Source organism: Rousettus aegyptiacus, unplaced genomic scaffold (assembly GCF_014176215.1).
Source record: "Rousettus aegyptiacus isolate mRouAeg1 unplaced genomic scaffold, mRouAeg1.p scaffold_m13_p_2, whole genome shotgun sequence".
Lineage (NCBI taxonomy): Eukaryota > Metazoa > Chordata > Mammalia > Chiroptera > Pteropodidae > Rousettus > Rousettus aegyptiacus.
In genome coordinates this window covers 11,573,240-11,592,682 of record NW_023416295.1, presented here as the reverse complement: position 1 = coordinate 11,592,682, position 19,443 = coordinate 11,573,240, and the positions used below count along the sequence as shown (strand labels likewise).

General features: G+C 37.3%; 1 pseudogene; it reads right to left on the bottom strand.

The window, feature by feature from the left end:
- Positions 1-17,726: 17,726 nt before the first annotated feature.
- LOC118614789 lies at positions 17,727-17,845 on the bottom strand (annotated as a pseudogene).
- Between the last annotated feature and the right edge of the window lie 1,598 nt (positions 17,846-19,443).

Below are 19,443 nucleotides of genomic sequence, written 5' to 3'. Positions count from 1 at the left end.
GCTTCTGTGGCTGAAATGTCCATTTCAGGAATGACCAAATCAAGGTTTAAATTAGCCTTACATAGAGCATTTCTCAAGGAGAGAAAGCACCCCTTCCAATAATTTCTGACAGAAGTCTTGGAATGGAGTTTTATTGCCCTGGCTGGGTCAAGTTTCCATTTCTGACTCAATTACTACATCCAGATTGGCCGATTGGCCCAACCTGGGCCCACAGGACTACCATAGGCACAAAGGGGTTGGATCAGCCTCATTGTGATCTGAGAAAGGGGGTGGTTGACCCCCTTAATGAAAATTGGAGTTGCGGGTAGTAACATCGAATGAATGAGTTATTGGCCCAATGACCTCTGAAGCCACTTGCAGCTGGGGGTGGACTTGCTTCGTCTTTACTGAATTCTCTGACTGCCCAGCCTCTGGTGCCATGCATGCCATGCCCTGCCCCTGACAAGTAGGGCCATAGGGAGGAGTGCCACAGAACTGGTCTGGAGGTCTGCCTAGTGTTTCTACCTAGAGTCTGGGTGAGGTTCCTGCAAGCAGTATCACAACAGTTGAAAACCAGGCTGTGAATCGGATGAGGCTAAGTTGAAAGGTGGAGTCAGGATCCAGAACCAAAGGTGGCAGAGTCAACAGAAGCTGACATGAGGACCTTTCCAGGTACCTGGAGCTGCGGATCCTGAAATCACTTTTGAGCAAAAGCAGGGATGGCTGAGACAGCCTGCAAAGCCATATCCTGCAGCTGCTGTGGGGCACGTCACAGTGACCCACATGCTCTCGGCTTACCAAATGTGTTTCTCTACAATGACATAGATCAGTGCTTTTTTGCATTTAACTATCAAAGGTCAGTGTTGAGGCACACGTGGAGATGCGCTACCCAGATCCCACTCAAGGAGGGTTCAGTACTCAGCTCCGGGGAGGTTGATCGGAACACAGCTTCCAGCTGATGGCTCCTAGTTCCTGTGTCCAGAGGTGGGGTATAAAGGCCCAGCCATTTCGGTCCAATGAGGGGCAATGTTATTAGGCAACTCTTGCCCCAGAACTCCCCACTGGCCCAGTGGCTTTATGGGGTCTGCACTGCAGCTCATCATCTCTCTCTGCCAGTTCTTCCCACCTGCTTTGACAGACATCGATCCCAAAAAGATGTCCTGCACTCCAAGCTATGCTGCAGCATCTGCTTCTGGGAAACCCGACCTGTGATAGATGTCATCAAGTTACATTGTAATCGGCCTATTAGACATAAGAGAAACATTAAATGTGCAGACTCGCTTTCAATTAGTAAAAAAGACATAATAAGCCTTTCTGGATGACTTCTCTTTTCCGTAAAAAGAAAAAATAAATTAAGGCTGTCACATTTAAAAACCTAAACTGTTTGTATGTACGATAATCAAATATAACAGTGGTCGATTCTAAATGCGTAGTTTTTATATTTAAAAAATGTTTCAAGTGCAGATTTTCACCCTCAGTTCTTTTTATTAACTTCTCCAGTGAATCAAAGTAGCACGTTTTCTTTGATTTTGCCAAATTTTGAGGGCCATGTAAATTCACAAGAAGCTGTACAGAGAAAAATATCCAGTTTAATCAAATATTTGAGTATTAAGAAGCCATCTTCATCATGTTTTCACTCAAAATGTAAAAAACTGAAATAAGACTAAACTCAACACTGACACTTTCTCCTATACAGTGTAATTTTTCATTAATAAAAGTGTATCAATGTCTCAAAATATATCTGCATTATGATTCCAAAACGCAGTTTTATTTTGTTGCAGCTGTGGAGAATAGCCAATTAGAGGCTTAAAGTTTTGAGTGTCTCTATTATTTTTCTGTAAATGGGGTAAAAAATCATAACTTAGACTTTTAAAATCGTGATGTGCTTTTAATCCAAGCAATAAAACACACAGTTAAAAAACTCAAGCAGTTCAGAAAAACTTACAGTGAGGAAGAGCCAGACCCCCACATCATCGCTCCTTACTTCCTGGCCTCTTTCTAGAAGCAGCACTTGTCAATCATTTACGTTGCTAAGTTCTGTTAGTGGTCACTTAACGCATCTCTGAATTCTAGACTTACATTACCACTTCTTGATTTGTCAGTTTTGGATATTATATGTTGATTGATTTTCTGCTATCACGAGAGAGGATTTACTGTCCCAATTCGTATCACTATTTTTAGTTTCTTTCTAACTGTAAATAGTACACTGTAAAAGCTATTGCTTATTCCATTGGCTTCTGCGAGTCTCTTCTGATTGCTCGTGTTTTATGATGAGGATGTTAACGCCCTTGCTCTCTCTTCCACATCTCTTCCCTCCCTCATTTCTCGCCCTCTTTTAGCTCTTCTTCGACCTGTGTGTTGTCAGTGTTGATAAGGTTGTATTCTGTTTTGTAATTATACCTGAACGAACCTTCTCTGCGTCGTCTGTCAGTTGATTCTATGTGTTAAAAATAGGGGAAAAAAAACAATGTTTACGCTTTTATGAGTCATGACTGGTTTATCACAGAGCATTGAAACGTGCTGTAAGCATATCCCTCTTCGTGGCTTCCCTTTCATGAACTTTGACCCTCTCAAAGGGAAATGTTCTAGGAATCAAAAGTCCAATGGCTTCTCCTTTCTTAGATTCTATCAGTTTCTCAGAACCACACTCCAATTCAGTGCTGTGTATTTGAATTATCATTTTTAATTGATTTCTCTTCCTAGTTTCCGATTGCTTTGTCTATTGTTATTGTTGCTGGTGGATGAAAATAGTATGCCTTGTTCACTGTATTCTGACTATCTTATGTATTACATAGATTGGATTTTTTTTCTTCTCTTCTGCTTCTTGAAGAGTGTCTCCTTGAAGTCCTTTGATTTCACATTCTAATTTGGACCAATTTTTTTTTTTATAATAGCTAATCAATCGTTGCCTAGAAATTTGTTTCCTTTAGATTCCTGGCTAGTGACATAGTTTTTGTATCCCATATTATGCTCTTTCTTGGTATTCATCTTCAAGTAATGTCTTCAGAAATAGTGCAAAGTAAACTCTGAGCTCTCACATGTCAAAAAAGAAAAACGACCATTTCGCTCCAAAGTTGATAGTTGTTGCATGGCAATCTTGGTTCAAAATTATTTTTCCTCATACATTTGCTGCTGAGAAGGCTAACGCAGTTGAGTTTCATTTTCTTTGGATGACCTGTTTCTCTCTGGCAGATTTAGAATATTTTATTCTTGGTGCTCTAAAATTTTACAATGATATAACTAAGTCTGGGTCTTTGGAAATTATTTTACTAAAAATAGTTAAGACATGTAATTGGGCATAAAGAAAAATATAATGGAAGTAAAACATTGTACATAGGTCATTTTTTTTCATTTAGTCTTCTTGACTCCTAAAGGCCCTTTATTAAAATTTTTATTAGTTGAATGAATTAATCCTCTGTATCTCTTTTTTACCTCCTATTATCTTTTTTTTTTTTTTGCATTTTGTTGTTATTGTTATCCTTTTCTTGCCGGGGGGTGGGGGGGGGGAGAGAATTCCTTGACTTTATCTTCTAACTATTCTATTGATTAAAAAATGTTTATTACCAAATTTTCTTTCATTGTTGTTTAATTTTTTTCTTTTTTAAAATTGAGATATAACTGACATATAAGATTGTATTAGCTTAAGGTGTACAACATAAAGATTTGACAGATGTATATATTGTGAGATTTGAAACTTATCGTAATAAGTTTCATTAACATCTATCATACAAATTACAATTTTTCTATAATGAGAACTTTTAAGATTTACTTTCTTAGAAACTTTCAAATATACAAAGCAGTACTGTTAACTATAATTATTATGCCGAATATTACATCTCCATGACTTATTTATCTTATAACTGAAAGTTTGGTTCTTGTTTCTTGAGGGCTCCTACATGTAAGTAATTTTTAGGAGTGTTATGTCTTATAGACTTTCCGAAGGTACTGATAGAGATTTTTGAAAGGTCTCTTATATTACTTGAAGTATGTATATTTTCTTTGAGATCAACTTTCTAGTCTAATAGAAAGGCCGAATAGGAAATCTGAGTATATATGTGGAGCTTGTTGACAGGTAGGATGTGGTATAGGAGGTGGATTTTCTCTGGGGACCCACCAAATGACAAAATCTGGAAAACCACTGCTTGTGGTCCTGATTTTCAGCTGAGAATTTTCTCTTTAGAAGCGACTCCTTGGGGTTTCCCCCTGGGAATAAATGCTTAATGGCATGCACTCTCTGTGGGGATGAGAGAGGTAGGTGAGGAGTTAACTGCTTCGTACTCAACTTTCAGTTTATCCCTCTGTTTTGAGCTCCTCCCTGCCCTCTGTGATACCTGTCTATCACACCTGACCCCAGAACCACACTGGTTCCCTTCTCCACTGCAGCCCTACCTCCTAAAATACTATAGACTACAGTCTCCTCAGCCATTAAAAAAATCAACTCCTATGTGCTGCTGTCTTACAGAAATTTGTTTAAATCTCTTATCAGCAAATGTCGCCCTCTGAATGGCTTAACTTTTATTCCCTTTTTATTCCCAGACTATTATTTTAAGGAGATTTCCAGAGATAAGGAAGTCAAAAATATGTGCTCAGCATGTGGATGCCATCTCGAAGCAAAATACAATGAAGATTTTCCATCCTGCCTTTGATTTAAAAATGTATACAGATTCATTGCTGAAAATCTAGAACGTTTATGCCATGTTTCTCCTAAAGGACCATACAAGGATAAACTTCTATAACATTTGAATATAAGATGTTCAAGATGCCAAACCAGATTGGATCTGGGTGCCCAACAAGAGAAGAATAGTTCTTATTTATTGAATACCTCTTCGTGCCTGGTACTTGTCAGGTAATGCTTCATTGAATACCCATTTTACAGATGAAGGAACTGAGGCTCAGTCAAGCGATTTACACAAGGTCACACAGCGAGTAAGTGGAAATTCAGTTTCCAAACCTAGTTCCATCGGATTCCTGAACCATGTATGTTTCCTACGAGGTGACAACAGCTGGTACAAAGTATGAATGATGCCAACAGGGGCAACTTCTGAGCAGAAAATAAAGATATAAAGACCTAGACATCTAGTTCAATCGATTGTAGCCATAGTGCACGTGTACAACAAAGGTGATCAAGAAGTTATTCGTGGGAAGGGACTCTTGACAGTCCCTTCTTGACCAAACGTTTTGAAGGAGATGGTGTAATTGACCCACAGGTCTCCTGTGGTGGGCAGGCTGTTGTCTTCTATTTTAGTTTCACCCTTGAGAGGCTCTGCTGAACTCTGTCCTCAGCGAATGCACTATAATCATATTGGCATTTCAGCTCCAGAGAAAAGAAATCATTAATTAAAATGTACATTATCGAACACCCACAGTATATGTAGGATTCTACTGTGGGAACGGCAGTAAATGGACAATTTATTAATCAATCGTTGCTACAATTTCAAACCACGCTGACAATTTACGTTAGTCATGTGACTGAAAAAAAAAATAGATGGAGCTGCTTTAGTTACACTGTTCTCATGTTTCTTTTCCTCAGTTTAAAGTTTTAAAGGACTGACATGATCCTGTGGGTCAATTAAATCAAATATTTATTACTATGTTTAAAACCTATTTCATGACAATGAATTTTATATACACAGAGGGGAAAAAAATGGGAACTGTAGCTCTCCAGATAGATGCTCCTCAGAGCAGATGCCATCATCTAGACATGTGTTCTGGAGGAAGAGAATTAATCACAGTAACGGTTACAGCGTAACAGCATAGTTCTTAATGTTATGGCTGGTTTCTAATTTGCAAGATAACTGAGTGAGGGGAGGGGCTCACATCACATCTAGGCAGAAGCAAAAAGCCTCTGCTTCATAGTGTACAATTTGCAAGGGAGTGAGGAACAAGGGATACATCTCATCTTGTTATTTTAATTATTGTTTTAATTAATTGCTGGAAGTGAAATTGCTGTCTTGAGAAACCTTGATATAGGCATAACAGTAAAAAGATGCAGAAATCTTGCGAAGAGCTCAGACTATCATCTTACAGTTCTTATTTTCTCTCCTTTGCAGGTTGATAGAAACACCTCACCTAGGGAAAATTTTATCAGCTAATATTATTTTCTTTAATATCTTTTCCTGCTAAGCCAATAAATCTTTAAGAAGCTTTTTCCCCCCTGTACTTTATGGATTGAGAATTGGTGGTTTGCTTGTGCTAATCAAAGAACAAAAGGAAAATTCCTAGCAAAAGAGAATATTTTTCATTGCAGTGGATTAGAAGGGAAAGACTTGAATGATAAACTCAATATTCTGCCATTTTTTAAAAAGAAAAGTCATGCAGAAATGTCTTCTCTACACTCTAATATTAAAGCTCCATTTGCCTTTGACTTCTCTCTCAATAGCTCTATAAACTTGAGTTATACTTGAAATTTAAGCAAGGTTAGTAAAAGAACCTGTTAGCCTGAGGAAGGTATTCGAGTCAGATCCATGCCACATGATATTGGCCAATATAATGTCTTTATGAGAGAGAAGAAAACCTCAGTGATGTAAGATACCATGATGATATGAAATGCTATTCCTTTAAGGTTAAGATTCTAACAGAGTAGAAAAAAATAGAACTAAAAGAGAAATAAACTGTGGTTTCATAGAACCCGCCTCTCTGCTGAAGTTAGAGCTCAACTCACTCAATAAATGCAACATGGAATTATGAATGATGTAATGCAGTTTCAGACCAACATTTGTGCCCTATGGGAAATGGAGAATTGAGGCCATTGTGTAGATAATGAAGATAGATCTTTCTTTATTGGATATTTAGAAGACGAGAAAGGCCATCTTTTGTCTGGAATGGTTAGAAGTGCTATATGAAAAAAAGAAGATGCCCTAAAGGGCAAATGCCATGACCTCAGGTAATAAGGCCAGGGGATTTGGGTTTTATAGTAAAGTAGAAATGGATTGCAGTGATTCAGTAGTTTATTGGTGATAGTATCAAAGTAATATACTCAAAAATTTCAAAATATCTCATCATTGCAAACAGTCCAAAGGAAAGAACACATTCAGAATTATATATTGGATTTACTTTTTAAATCATGGGAATTTTTGTATATTTTAAAGTAGTGGCTGATAGCTTTTAAGTGATATGACAATTCACTATGAATAAAGATGATAACTTCAACTCTATTCTGCAAACACTAACTGGTAACAGTATTGGGGCTGATAGGAGCATCTTCTTGCAAAATGCAGAGTTCTTAGTCAACTGCAAGTATTTAAAAAAATCTAACGTGCTTAGAAGAAACTTTAAAGATGACAGGTATCATCTCATTTTGGCAACTCTACTGTATTTTCAAGTTAACTACTAACTAGTCGCAATATTTAACTGATGGCTAAAACTTTAGCAAAATGTTTGTATTAGCTAGATTTATATAACACAGGACTTAAAAGTCTTATTTCACCGAGGAGTACAAAGTAGTCTATGTTGGGCAATGGCTCAGCACATGAACTATCATCAGAGAAACCCTGTGGGAATTCTCTCTCCACTGTGACATTGTAAAAATGACTTCTAAACCCCATGTGCCTAAGTTTCTTCATTTAGGCATCTAATAGTACCTATTCTTTAGGTGTTGTAAGGATTAAATGAAATAATAAAGTACTTAATACGTGCCTGACCTATAAGATATAATCCTTCGTTTTGCTACACTTTAATGGATGTTATTTCAGCATGATGCGAATTTAGTAGATAAAGTTTGGAAGCATAAATATGGAGGACTTTAAATAGATCCTTTGAAATATTACATAATTATATATTATATAAAATATTACACAGAAACCACATCAAAATATTACATAATGCAGCATCATGATGAAATGAATGGCACAATCTGCTACCCTGTTACCTTTACAAATTTCTATCCGTGGATATCTCAGGGAAACAAGTGAGTTCAATGGCTTATCTTCAATAAATGATCTAACTCAAAGGAGAGTAATACTGAACTTATTCATCTATTGGTCAATTTATTCATGCATATATTCATTCATGAATTCAATGATCACATGCCCTCTTGCTTAGAATCTGAGCTAAGAGACCCAGAGGAATATCTTAATCAGTGGGAGCCTGAAAGGTCATTTAGATTAAGGCTGAGACAGCTAAATTGGGCTAAGTAAGAGACGAGGAAGCCAAAACTTAGATGAAAGGGCATGAGAGAGAGCGAGAACCAATGTTAGTGAGAAACAAATTGAGGCATTGGTAGAGGCGGTGAGCAAGGCCTGAGAAATGGGAACGAGGCTTTAGTTTAGGACTATCTGTTCCTAGACTTGTACCATTATGACCCTTGGGTTCTGGGAGATTTCCCTTATGCCTTAAACGACTGCATCTCCCTCCCCATTTTACGTCCTCTAGTTTGAATGGGTTTCCATGCATTTAAACTCAAAAAAATCTGGTGCATAGTGGATGCTGAAAAAAACGTTTCCTTTGCATCTGATGACTTTACTTGGTTCCCTGTCAACTCAGGCGAAAAGCCTTTCTTGAAGGCTGGTGGGAGTCAAAGCATCTTATTTCAGTGAGTTAGAAGATCAACAAAAATAATAATAAGGGGATTTGGTGGGGGGAGGTACTAGTAAGGTCTTGATCCTTGTAACTCTGTTGCCACCAAGTTTGCTAATTGACAAATGGACATGGTGACGATAGCACCAACATTCAACTATATGTAGAAGGGAGGAATCAGAAGTAGGAATATTTATTGACATGTCATTATGTCTCTAAATTACATGATCAATTGGAAACATGATATCCGTTTATAGTTTGAGGGACGAAGGCTCTGAGATGCCAAGTGATGGTTCAGTAAGTTTGCATGGGACAATATTTCTGTTTTCCCCCTGACTTTCTTGCTGTATTGCATCATCACATGGGGACGTTTACCTTCTCTGCTGTGGCATACCATGAGAGAGGGTGTTATGTTGGGTTAACTAAATCATGCTTTCCTTTTGATTGTTCACATGACTTTTTCAAAAGCCCTAGACACTGTAAACAGAAGCTGCTTTAAGCTAATGCACAAGAACGTCAGCTCAGAACTGCGGGGGTTAGTCAACGGGGCTGAAATTCCACACTGCTAATGAAGCCTGGTATTTAAGAGTTGAAAGAAATTTTCTATGAGGTTTCAGCTCTGGGAAATAAATATTTTATGCACTTACAGGGTTAGGTTAACTGTCCAAATATTATTTATTGCCTTATAATACTTATCGCTTTATCCTTTAATAATTACTAATATTTACTGAATATTATTATTAAAGAGTAAATTACTATAATAATAAGTATTAGAAATGATGTCATTATTGCTACATATACAGAATCTATTATATGATAATTCAAATATGAACTATGCAAATTTCATGTGTAACTACCCGTATATAATTACTGGTATTCTACTAAATACCGGTATTAGTATTTTGCACTTGGTACTAGGATTAGTAATAATTTAATAAATACCAATTACTATTATTTAGGTATAAAAGATGTTGCATGTAATAACGTATAAAGTCCTTGTTTATACATATATTATGTAATACTTTATTATTATAAATAACAGTGTAGCACTGCATTCATCCCTAAATAAAGCCCTAAACATACTTAAATAAAACTCGAATACATTTATAATAATGAAGTGCTGTATAATTATAACAATTATTTCAAAAAATTTGGAAAAAAAAGAAAACAAAAAAAAGGACAAAGTTTCTATATTACACAAATCCCCAAAATAACTTGCTTGTTGACATTTTATTCTATTTCCTATTGGTCTTTTTTCTGTATAAAATTTGTGTTATTATTGCTGTCATTGTTACTGTCATTTTCCTTGATTGTAATCATAAGCATAAAAAATTTATAGCTCACTTTTTAAAGGTAATATATCTTTAGCATTTTTCAAATTTCTATAAAATCCTTGCAAATATAACTTAAACTTTTTAATTATAACACAACCTTTCATTGTATAGTAGTAGCCCATTAACTTGATTGTTTCTAAATGGAAATTTAAGTTCATTCCACATAATTTTAATGTTTATTCTTTGAATGTTTAAGAGTAAATTTTCATTAGAATTTTCATCTTTGTATTATTTACAGTTTCCTTGTTTAAATCTGCTTAGTTGTTTTAGTTATTCCCTACAAAACTTTTTAATTCATAGGAAACTTAAATGTTTATACTCAAGAAGCAATGAAATTTACTTAAAAATGCTAAAGAGTAACTATTCTGAGTTTTTCTAGTTCTGTTTTATTTTTAAAAATTATTTATGCTATATTTATCAATTATAAACAAATAAAAATTTCTTGTATGATATTTGTTTTTTACAGTAAGATACCTATCGCATGAAATGTTAAAATAATATATATTTCGTGTCTATGTTCCCAGTTTAATTGAGAAATTAGTGACATACATCACTGTATAAGTTTTAGGCATATAGCACAATGGTTTGATTTATGTATATTGTAAACAAGTACAATACAATCACTTTGTTGATGGTTTCTTTTGCTGTGTAGAAGCTGTTTCATTTGTAATAGTCCCACTGGTTTATCTTTTATTTTGTTACTTGTGTTTTATGTGTTGTATCTAAAAAAATCATCACTAAAGCACACGTCAAGGAGCTTTATCCCTATGTTTTCTTCCAGGAGTATCATGGTTTCAAGAATTACCTTTAAGTGTATAATGGATTTTGAGTTAAGTTTTGTGAGTAGTGTAAGATATGAGCCCAGTTTCATTCTTTTACATGTGACTTTCCAATTGTCACACCACTTTTTGAGGGAACTGTCTTCTGTCTTTTCTCCATTGATCCCTTGTCAAATATTAGTTGAGTTTATTTCTGGGCTTTCAAGTCTATTGTACTCTGCTCTACTAGCTGATTTGTTTCTATGCCAGTACTATACTCTTTTAATGACTATCGCTCTATAGTAGTATAGCTTGAAATCAGGAAGCCTGATACCTCCTGCTTTGTTCTTTCCCAGGATTTCTTTGGTCTAGTTCTGTTTTAACACAGTTCAGGAATTCCTAGCGTCTCTGTGACCATATTTTTAAGGGACTCAGTCACTAATGCTAATAGTATTTTGGTTTTTGGAGGCTGTCCTCCTGGAATTGTCTCATCAGCTATCTATGAGATTGCCAGTTGCAGCTTGATCCTCAGCAACACTAAATTCTGTTGCTCTAACATGACAACCTGAAGTTGAAGAATGGTCTCGCTCAGGTTGCGTTTCCATGCTACCAGTGGGGTTGTGCGTATTTTCAGGTGTTTGTTGATGATTGCATTTTCTTGCCTGTGAATTCCCTGTTCAAATGTTTGCCCCTCCTTTTTTTTTGCTTGTTTGTCTTTTTCTTATGAATTAATAGAAATAATTTGTGTATTAGGGAAAAAGACACTTGGCCTGTCACATATGTTGCAGTTAGTTAGCTCTAATCTACCATTTGCTTTTCAATTTATGACATCTTTCTCCAAATAATTTGTAAACGTAAGTATGAAACTTAATTGTTTGGGGGGTTAGTTGAGGTGGAGAGTAAATTATGCCAACAGCATTTATTCAATGAATCATGTTTTGCCGTGAATTAAAATATCAATTTGGTTATATATGAAACTACCATATATATTTTCTATTTTATTTCATCACTCTAACATCTCTACTGTAAGATATCATGGCGTAGAGTGTTCTATATTGGAGTAAATAAAGAATTAAATATTATGTTAGCTTGTTGACTATGAATATATTTCCTTAAATTCTTTCAATATTACCGCCTGGACACTCAAATGTAAAATATTTTAAGCTACTGTATAGAAACACCATTTGATCACAGTAGCTTTGTAAGAAATTTTAATATTTGGCAATGCAAGATGGTACCCATGCCTGAAGAGGAATTTTCCATTCAAATGGCCAACCTTGTAATCAGCTCTGTGTTCTGCTTCTGTAAAACAGTCTTGTTTGCTGTAAACAACTTCTTTTCCTATTTCTGTAAACATGCAGATCCACCTTCCCCTCAGGAATGCTTTGTATTCCTGATGTATTGACTAAATACCTGTTCAAACTGCCTGTAACCCATAGAAATTTCCTTGGTCTGCAACTGCCTGAGGACAAATCAACCAATCGGCCCACGCCAACGGTAACAGCAAGGATATATAAACAATATTTCCCCTAAGCTCAAGGCCCAGATTTCTAGAACACTAGATCTTCTGGGACCACTGGCATAATAAACCTGAGTTTCTACACCCTCCTTGATTTCTCACTAGATTTCTCGCTGATCTCAGTTTTGCAATTTTTCTGCAACATGCCCGCATTCACAAATTTTCACGCTATTTTCAACAAATGAAATTCATTTTTTTACATTTACATAGAATGTAGAAACAATCTTTATGCTTATGCTTCACTCCCATTTTTTCAGGCAAAAATTAATGGCCATTTCTTGAAAACTATATGTGATTGCTACAAATATGTGTGATTGCTGCAAACCCCTGGAATTTTCCACACAAAGAAATAAAAGATACACATTGATTGGCTCAAAAGTGAATTTAACATCAAAGCTACTGTTTAGAGTAAATGAGGGGAAGAAATTGAGAAGTGCAATTTGATAAAATGCAAATGTCATCTTTGACATTTAGCGGATTCCATCTTATGATTTGGCTGACAAGTGATGGAAAACTCTTGTTCATAAACATAGTTCACGGACGTAGTAATGGGATCAGAGCTACTATCTCATGCTTTGTGAGACAAGAGCAGGCTGGAGTCAAGGAACACTAGATTTTTCCAGGACCCTTTTGGGTTAATCTATGTAGCATCCATTCTGTCATGAGGTCATTTTTGGCAGAGTCTGCATGCTTGATGTCAGCAAATTAAGGATCATGGACGCACATTTAATTTCAAGATCACTGGAGCAGAAATAGCCATCAAAAGAATTTTCAGGGTTCCAGTTGTCTATAGAGCTTGCCTGCAGAAAAATTGAAAACAAAATTTTACTCTCTACTTCTGCCTAAAGAAACATTTTTTCAGAGTTGAAAAGTTAATACAATTGCTTCCTCCCATCTCCTTTTCCAGACCAGCAGTTGGGGTAGAAAGAGGCTCAGTGGCTTTCTAAACAGCGCTTGAGGCTTTGAGTGGAAAGAATGACCTCATTGATTTGATCAAAAAAGTATCCGCCAATAAGTCAAGCCATGAATAAACCCATCCATGTCCAATTGTCCTAAGTAAATGTTCCTTTACTCTTAACATTTCCTGTCCTCTTATCTGTTTTTTTTCCCCCTGAAGGTCATTCAGATGTTTAAGACCTCCCTTCTGGAAAGCCAGCACAAATTTCTGTGTATAGGAGAAGGACATTATTTTATACCGCCCTTTCTTGTTTAAAACAAACAAACACACACACACACACATACCTTGGAAGTGGTGATTTGCAGTCCTGAGTCTGATTCTGAAGCCTGTGTCTTTCATGGACTCGACTACCAGAGTTGCTGCAGGAAGATTGGTGGCTTCCTTTGCCATCAATGTATGCTTAGGTAGAAAGCCATGCACACATACATTTCTTCTCCAAAGCTACAAGGACAGATGTTCCGTCAAGCATTACAGGGCTCCCTCTCTACAGAGAATATTGGGATTGTTCTTCTAGTAGAAGTTTTAATTTGCAAATTTCACTCTAACGTTGTCAATGGTCTTTGCATGTATAAAAGGGAATAATAAAGAGATTCTTTATGGTGTCAGTACCAAATACAGATTTTATGGAAGAAAGAAGAGAGAGAGAGAGAGAGAGAGAGAGAGAGAGAGAGAGAGAGAGAGAGAGAGAGAGAGAGAGAGAAGGAAGGAAGAGGGAGGGAAGGAGAGGGAGGGAAAGAGGAAGGAAGGAAGGAAGGAAGGAAGGAAGGAAGGAAAGGAAGGAAGGAAGGAAGGAAGGAAGGAAGGAAGGAAGGAAGGAAGGAAGGAAAAAACCTATAGACTAATACACTTTATGAACACATGCAAAAATTTAAAACAAAAGTTTAGCAAATTGAATCAAATAGTATACAAAAATGACAATTTGTCACGATCAAGTGAGGTTTATCCCAGAAATACAAAGTTGGTTTAGTATTTGAAAAATCAATGTTTCTAAAAAATAAAAACCCAGCAAACTGGGAATAGAATGAAACCTTCTCACCTCAATAAAGAGAAGCTATAGAAAATCTACAGTTGACTTCATATTTAATAATTAAATACTTCCCACCTGTGTCATATGTCAGCCCCTTTTGGTTGGTTGATTTTTCTCCTCATGGGCTGTATTTTTCTTTATTGCGTGCATTTTTGATGGGATGCCAGATATTGTGAATTATACCATGTGGTGACTTTATTTTTATTCCTGGAAATGCGTGTCTTCAGCGTTATTCTCGAACATGACTTAGTTGCTTAGAAACAGTAATCTTTTTGGATCTTACGTTAAGCTTTGTTTGGTGGGATCAAAGCTGTATTTATTCTAGGTTTAATTTTCCTCACAACCCAAGCAATATCCTTCTAAGTACTGTAGCTGGAGCTCTGTGAATTACAAGGTTTTTCTCTCTGGGTGGTGGGCACAGGCTCTATTTCTGGCCTTCTGTGGCCTGCAGGTGCTGTTCCCTCTGATCTCTTCAGGTGGTTCTTCCCCTGGTCTCCGGTGGTTTCCTCACATGCATGTGCTGAACGGCACTCGATTGAATGCCAGAGGGACATTCCCTTTAGGTCTCCAGAGTTTTCTTTGCACAGCTCACTTCTTTGCTCCCCTGCAAACTCTAGGCATCTTGGCTTTCCCGGGATCCCAGCTCCATCAACTCAACTCAAGGAGATTGCTAGGCTTTGCCTAGTTTCCCCTGCCCCACACTGCACCCTGGAAACGAACTGAAAGCAATAATAAACGGGGGCGTTCTGAGGACTCGCCTCATTTGTTTTCCATCTCTCAGGGAATCACTGTCTTCGCTGGCTGATGTTTGATGTCTTAAGTGTCATTTTTTATACATTTTGTCTGGTGTTTTAGGGTATATCTTATCCCTGATACTCCATCCTTAACGACAGGACACATCCATTAACTTTCTACCCAATGGTTCTCATATTCATGAATGATTGCTGCATTAGTTAGTTATTTCATTAGAGTTTGGTAATTAAAAAAAAAAAAAAAAAACCTGCCATTGTTTTTCTGTGTTCGGTAGCTTCCCTCTGTAAAGCAGAGCTTTCCTCTGTCACCTGGAGATGAGATTCCGTTCTTTCCATAAGAGCAGAGTTATTGTCTAACTCTTTCTCTCTTTTCAGAATAAACAGTTGTTACTAATAGTCACCTCCAATAGTGGCCAATGAATTTCTTTTATTTTTTCCTTCTTTTTGTTTAATTTTGAGTGTCCTTGTGTGCTGGGATTTTAATTAATTTATTTATTTATGTATTGTGTGACAATCATTTTATAGTCATTCTTTCTTCTGAGACTCAAATTGTCCCAGTTTAGCCAACAGGAGCACCTTCATTCTTGCTTCTGAGCCCTTTTGAAACGTCCTCATTAGATTTGGGGCACTTTCTTGCTTTCCGACAAACAGGTGTCTTAGCCTCACCATGAATTTGCCATGCTCCAGACCTGAAATTGCTCATTTTCCCAAGAAGTGCTGATTCCCTTTAGGAGAAAATATTATTTGGAAATCAAGATCTTGGCTCTAGTGGAAGTCCGTATTGTGGGGTTGTCAGTGGGAGGAGATATTTTGGACGCTATAACCTGACAACTACAGTAATGATTCTTTAGCCTTTTATGCACGATAGTGACCCATGCTGGCAAACACTTAAAACATTTTTTTTAAGTGAGATACTTTGATAGTACACTTAGACATACATTTTTTTCAAAATTTCAAAATAAAAGAAAAATATTATTTTGGAAATCATTTAAAGAACCCTTTGCAGGCTCTTCAGAGACATCACCCCCCACCCCTGCCTTCTCCCCTACTCCCAACTCCCCCACTCCCACCTGGACTTGTTAGGAATTTGCTGTAGGCGAAGGGATTTTTCATACCTGGATTCATATTGAATCTCCTGGGGAGTTTTAAAAATATTGCCAATAGCAAGGTTCTACCTCAGAACATATTACATCAGAATGTTTAGGGATATGTTATTTTATTTGGTTGAAATCTTTCCAGGTGATTCTAATGTGCTGCTAGGATCAAGAACGACTCTCAGCATCTCAACGCCATTAGTAATGCAAGTGACTCCTAAATCTTGTGATTGTTTCTTTTTTACATCTCAATGATGCCAGAGCTAGGATGCTTGGGGGTCTAGCAATCGCTGGAAAAAGTGAAAGGAAAAACAAAAACAAAAACAGGCCATGTATACAAATCCAGCTGCTTTTTGCTCAAATCCAGTGATTGAGTCCTCGAAATTGTTTACTAAAGAGGCAATAAAACTTTATCAGGAAGTATTTGTTTGAGCAGCTGATAGAGTTATGCACCGTTTGCATGATTTCAGCATCGCTGTCCCTTATCTCTTTCGCCATGTCCCCCAAAAGTTTGCCAATGCTATTGCTGCTGTTTCGAAATAACTTGGAGCTGAACTCAAGGCAATTGTTTCACTGTCCTTTTATTTGTTGCACAAAATAAATTTCCAAATCAATCATGTCATTAGGCGTAGGTCTAGATGTAATGGCCTGAAATCTGAAACAATGGAACTGCTGGTGTGGTGAGAAGTGACTTTCTCATATAATTTGTCAGACTTCCAAGTACTCATCTGTTCTCTAAACAAAGTTGCAGCCAAATCTTGATATTTCGGAATTCAATTACAATTGATTGAAAATATTTTCTTAAGAGCTAGTTGACTAAAGATGTCTTAGAAGGTTTTGTCCTTCCAACTTTTTAGTATATAAAATTTCAAACATGTAGAAAAGTTGGGGGAAAAAGCACAATGAACATCTGTACACCCTCCCCCCACTTAGATTTAATAATTAACAGCATTTCTCCATATGTATTAGTTTGTTAGGGCCACCATAATGCAGTACCATAGCCTGGGTGGCTTAAGTAAAGAAACTTATTTTCTCCCAGTTCTGAAGGCTGGACGTCCATCATCAAGATGTGGGCAGAGCTGATGTCCTCTGAGGACTCCCTCCTTGGCCTATAGATGGCCATCTTCTCCCTGTGTCTTCACATGGTCTTCTCACTGTGTATCTGTGTCCTAATCTCTTCTTATCAATTCACCAGTCAGATTGGATTAAGGCCCACCCGAAGGCCGGGGTCTCCCACCCCTGGGCTTCAGACCAGTAATGGTCCAGGCCAGTTAGAAACCGAGCCACACAGCAGGAGGCTAGTGAGCGAAGCTTCCTCTGAGTGCTAGCATCATCGCCTCGGCTCCACCTCAGATCATCAGGCATGAGATTCTCATGGGAGCACTGGTCCCTGGTGCCAAAATGGTTGGGGACTGCTGCCCTAAAGGCCCTATTTTAACTTAATCACCTCTTTAAAGGCTCTTTTTCTACATAGTCACATTGAGAGGCCCTGGGAGTAGGAACTTCAACATATTAGTTTTGAGAGGGAGGGGACACAATTCAGTCCATAATACCAGATTTCTTTCTTTCTTTCTTTCTTTCTTTCTTTCTTTCTTTCTTTCTTTCTTTATTCTTTAATGACTCATTCCTTCCTTCTGGAATCCGTCCTTCCTGTCCGCTTCTTGCTTTCGTTTTGGGTCTTCTTTATGTCTCTCGTTCTCTCTCTCTCTCTCTTTCTCTCTCTCTCTCTCTCTCTCTTCTCTCTCTCCTTTTCCTTTCTTTCTTTCCTTTTTTTTTTTTTTTCCTATTTTACTCCTACAGCACCTGGTCTTCCTAGGTGGTCTCCCATCCAAGTACGAACCAGGCCTGACCCTGCTAAGCTTCTGAGATCAGATGAGATCTGGCATGTTTAGGGTGGCATGGCCGTAGACTCTTTTTTTTCTATCATATATGTGTGTGCGTGTGTGTGTGTGTGTGGATTTTTGATGATCCACTTAAAAACACATTAGACATTATAATGTCTCACACCTAAAATACATTACCTATATTTTGGAAATGAGCATGTTTTCTTATGTAATCCTAATATCATTATCATATTTAAGAAAATTTAAAATACACTGTGTATTTAATTCATATTTGATTTCCCCCAATTGTTTAAGGAAATTTTTATGGCTGTTTGTATTTTCCTGAATAACAATCCCTACTGTTTATATTTGAATTTGGTCATATCTAGAATAGTCTCCCTTCCTCCACCCATTACATCTTTCTTTCTCTCATAGCACTGACATTTTGAAAACACTAGATAACACTAGAATATTTCACACTTTAGATTTGATTATTTCCTTATGATATCATTTAACTTGTTCCTTGCCCTACTGTGTTTATATAAATTAGAAATTAGAGGTTGAGGTTAGACTACAAAACTGACAATACTTATCCTCTTAAGTGGTGGAGTTTATTTCTCCTCCCCTTGACTCTGAGACTGGCTATGTGACTCGCTTTGGCCAATGGGACATTAGCAAATGTGCCACTTGAACCGTGCTTGTGCCCTGGGGCTTGCCCGCCTTTGCTGCTTTTAGGGAGCCCAGGACTGGCAGGTCTGCAGGCTAAGGAGAGTCATGTGACCGCATCTCCAGTTCCCTGCCTGACATCCTCAACCATCCGGCTGGCTCAGACCACAAAGAGAATCATCTCTCTTGACTTACAGAATAATATGAAATAATAGTTATTGTTCTAAGCCACTATGTTTTGGGGTGATCTGTTCTGCACCAAGAGCAGTTGATGCAGGTATAGCCTTGATTAAATTCAGGTTAAGTGTCTTGGCAGGAATACTTCAAAGATGATTCTGTGCATTTGCATTGCATCTCATCAGAAGGTTTCACAACATCAGCAGAAGACTCACTTTTAAACCTGATTAAATGGGAATTAAGAGGACTTATACTTGCTTATTCCTTAAGTTAGCATCCATTCTAGATTTTAGTATCAGATCACCCTTCAGTCATTAGGGTCTGTAGAACACTAATAGTGACAAGTGATGATGCCCCTGCCCCATGTTCAGATTGACCAATGCCCAAGGGTAGCACCAGCATTTGTGAAGGGGAGGAAATTATCTCACCAGGTTATAGCTACATATGGCGTTGTCCTAAAGTAGTGCTGATGGGTGCATGTCTAAGGGCTTTGTTCTTCCTAATTTTGGAGTTGTCTAGATACCCTTCTGTACAAACAGAATCAAACTAATATCTTCTTTAAGATGACCAAATGGGTGACTATTCCGTTCTTGCACATTTAAAATAAGTAAATAGTTATTTAATACAAGACTAGAAGGAGAGCTTCCACTCAGTACCACCAGAAAGGCAAAGAAATTACTAAAATATGGCATTGTTTTTATCAGAAGCTGAAATTGAAGAAAAATAAAGGAAGATAAACAAAGGAAGAAAAGAAAGTGTTTTTATCGATCATCTGCAACACTCTTAGCGTTCGGTTGGAAATTTTCCCAGTTGCTACAGTGGAGAGGCAAAACCAGTTAAAT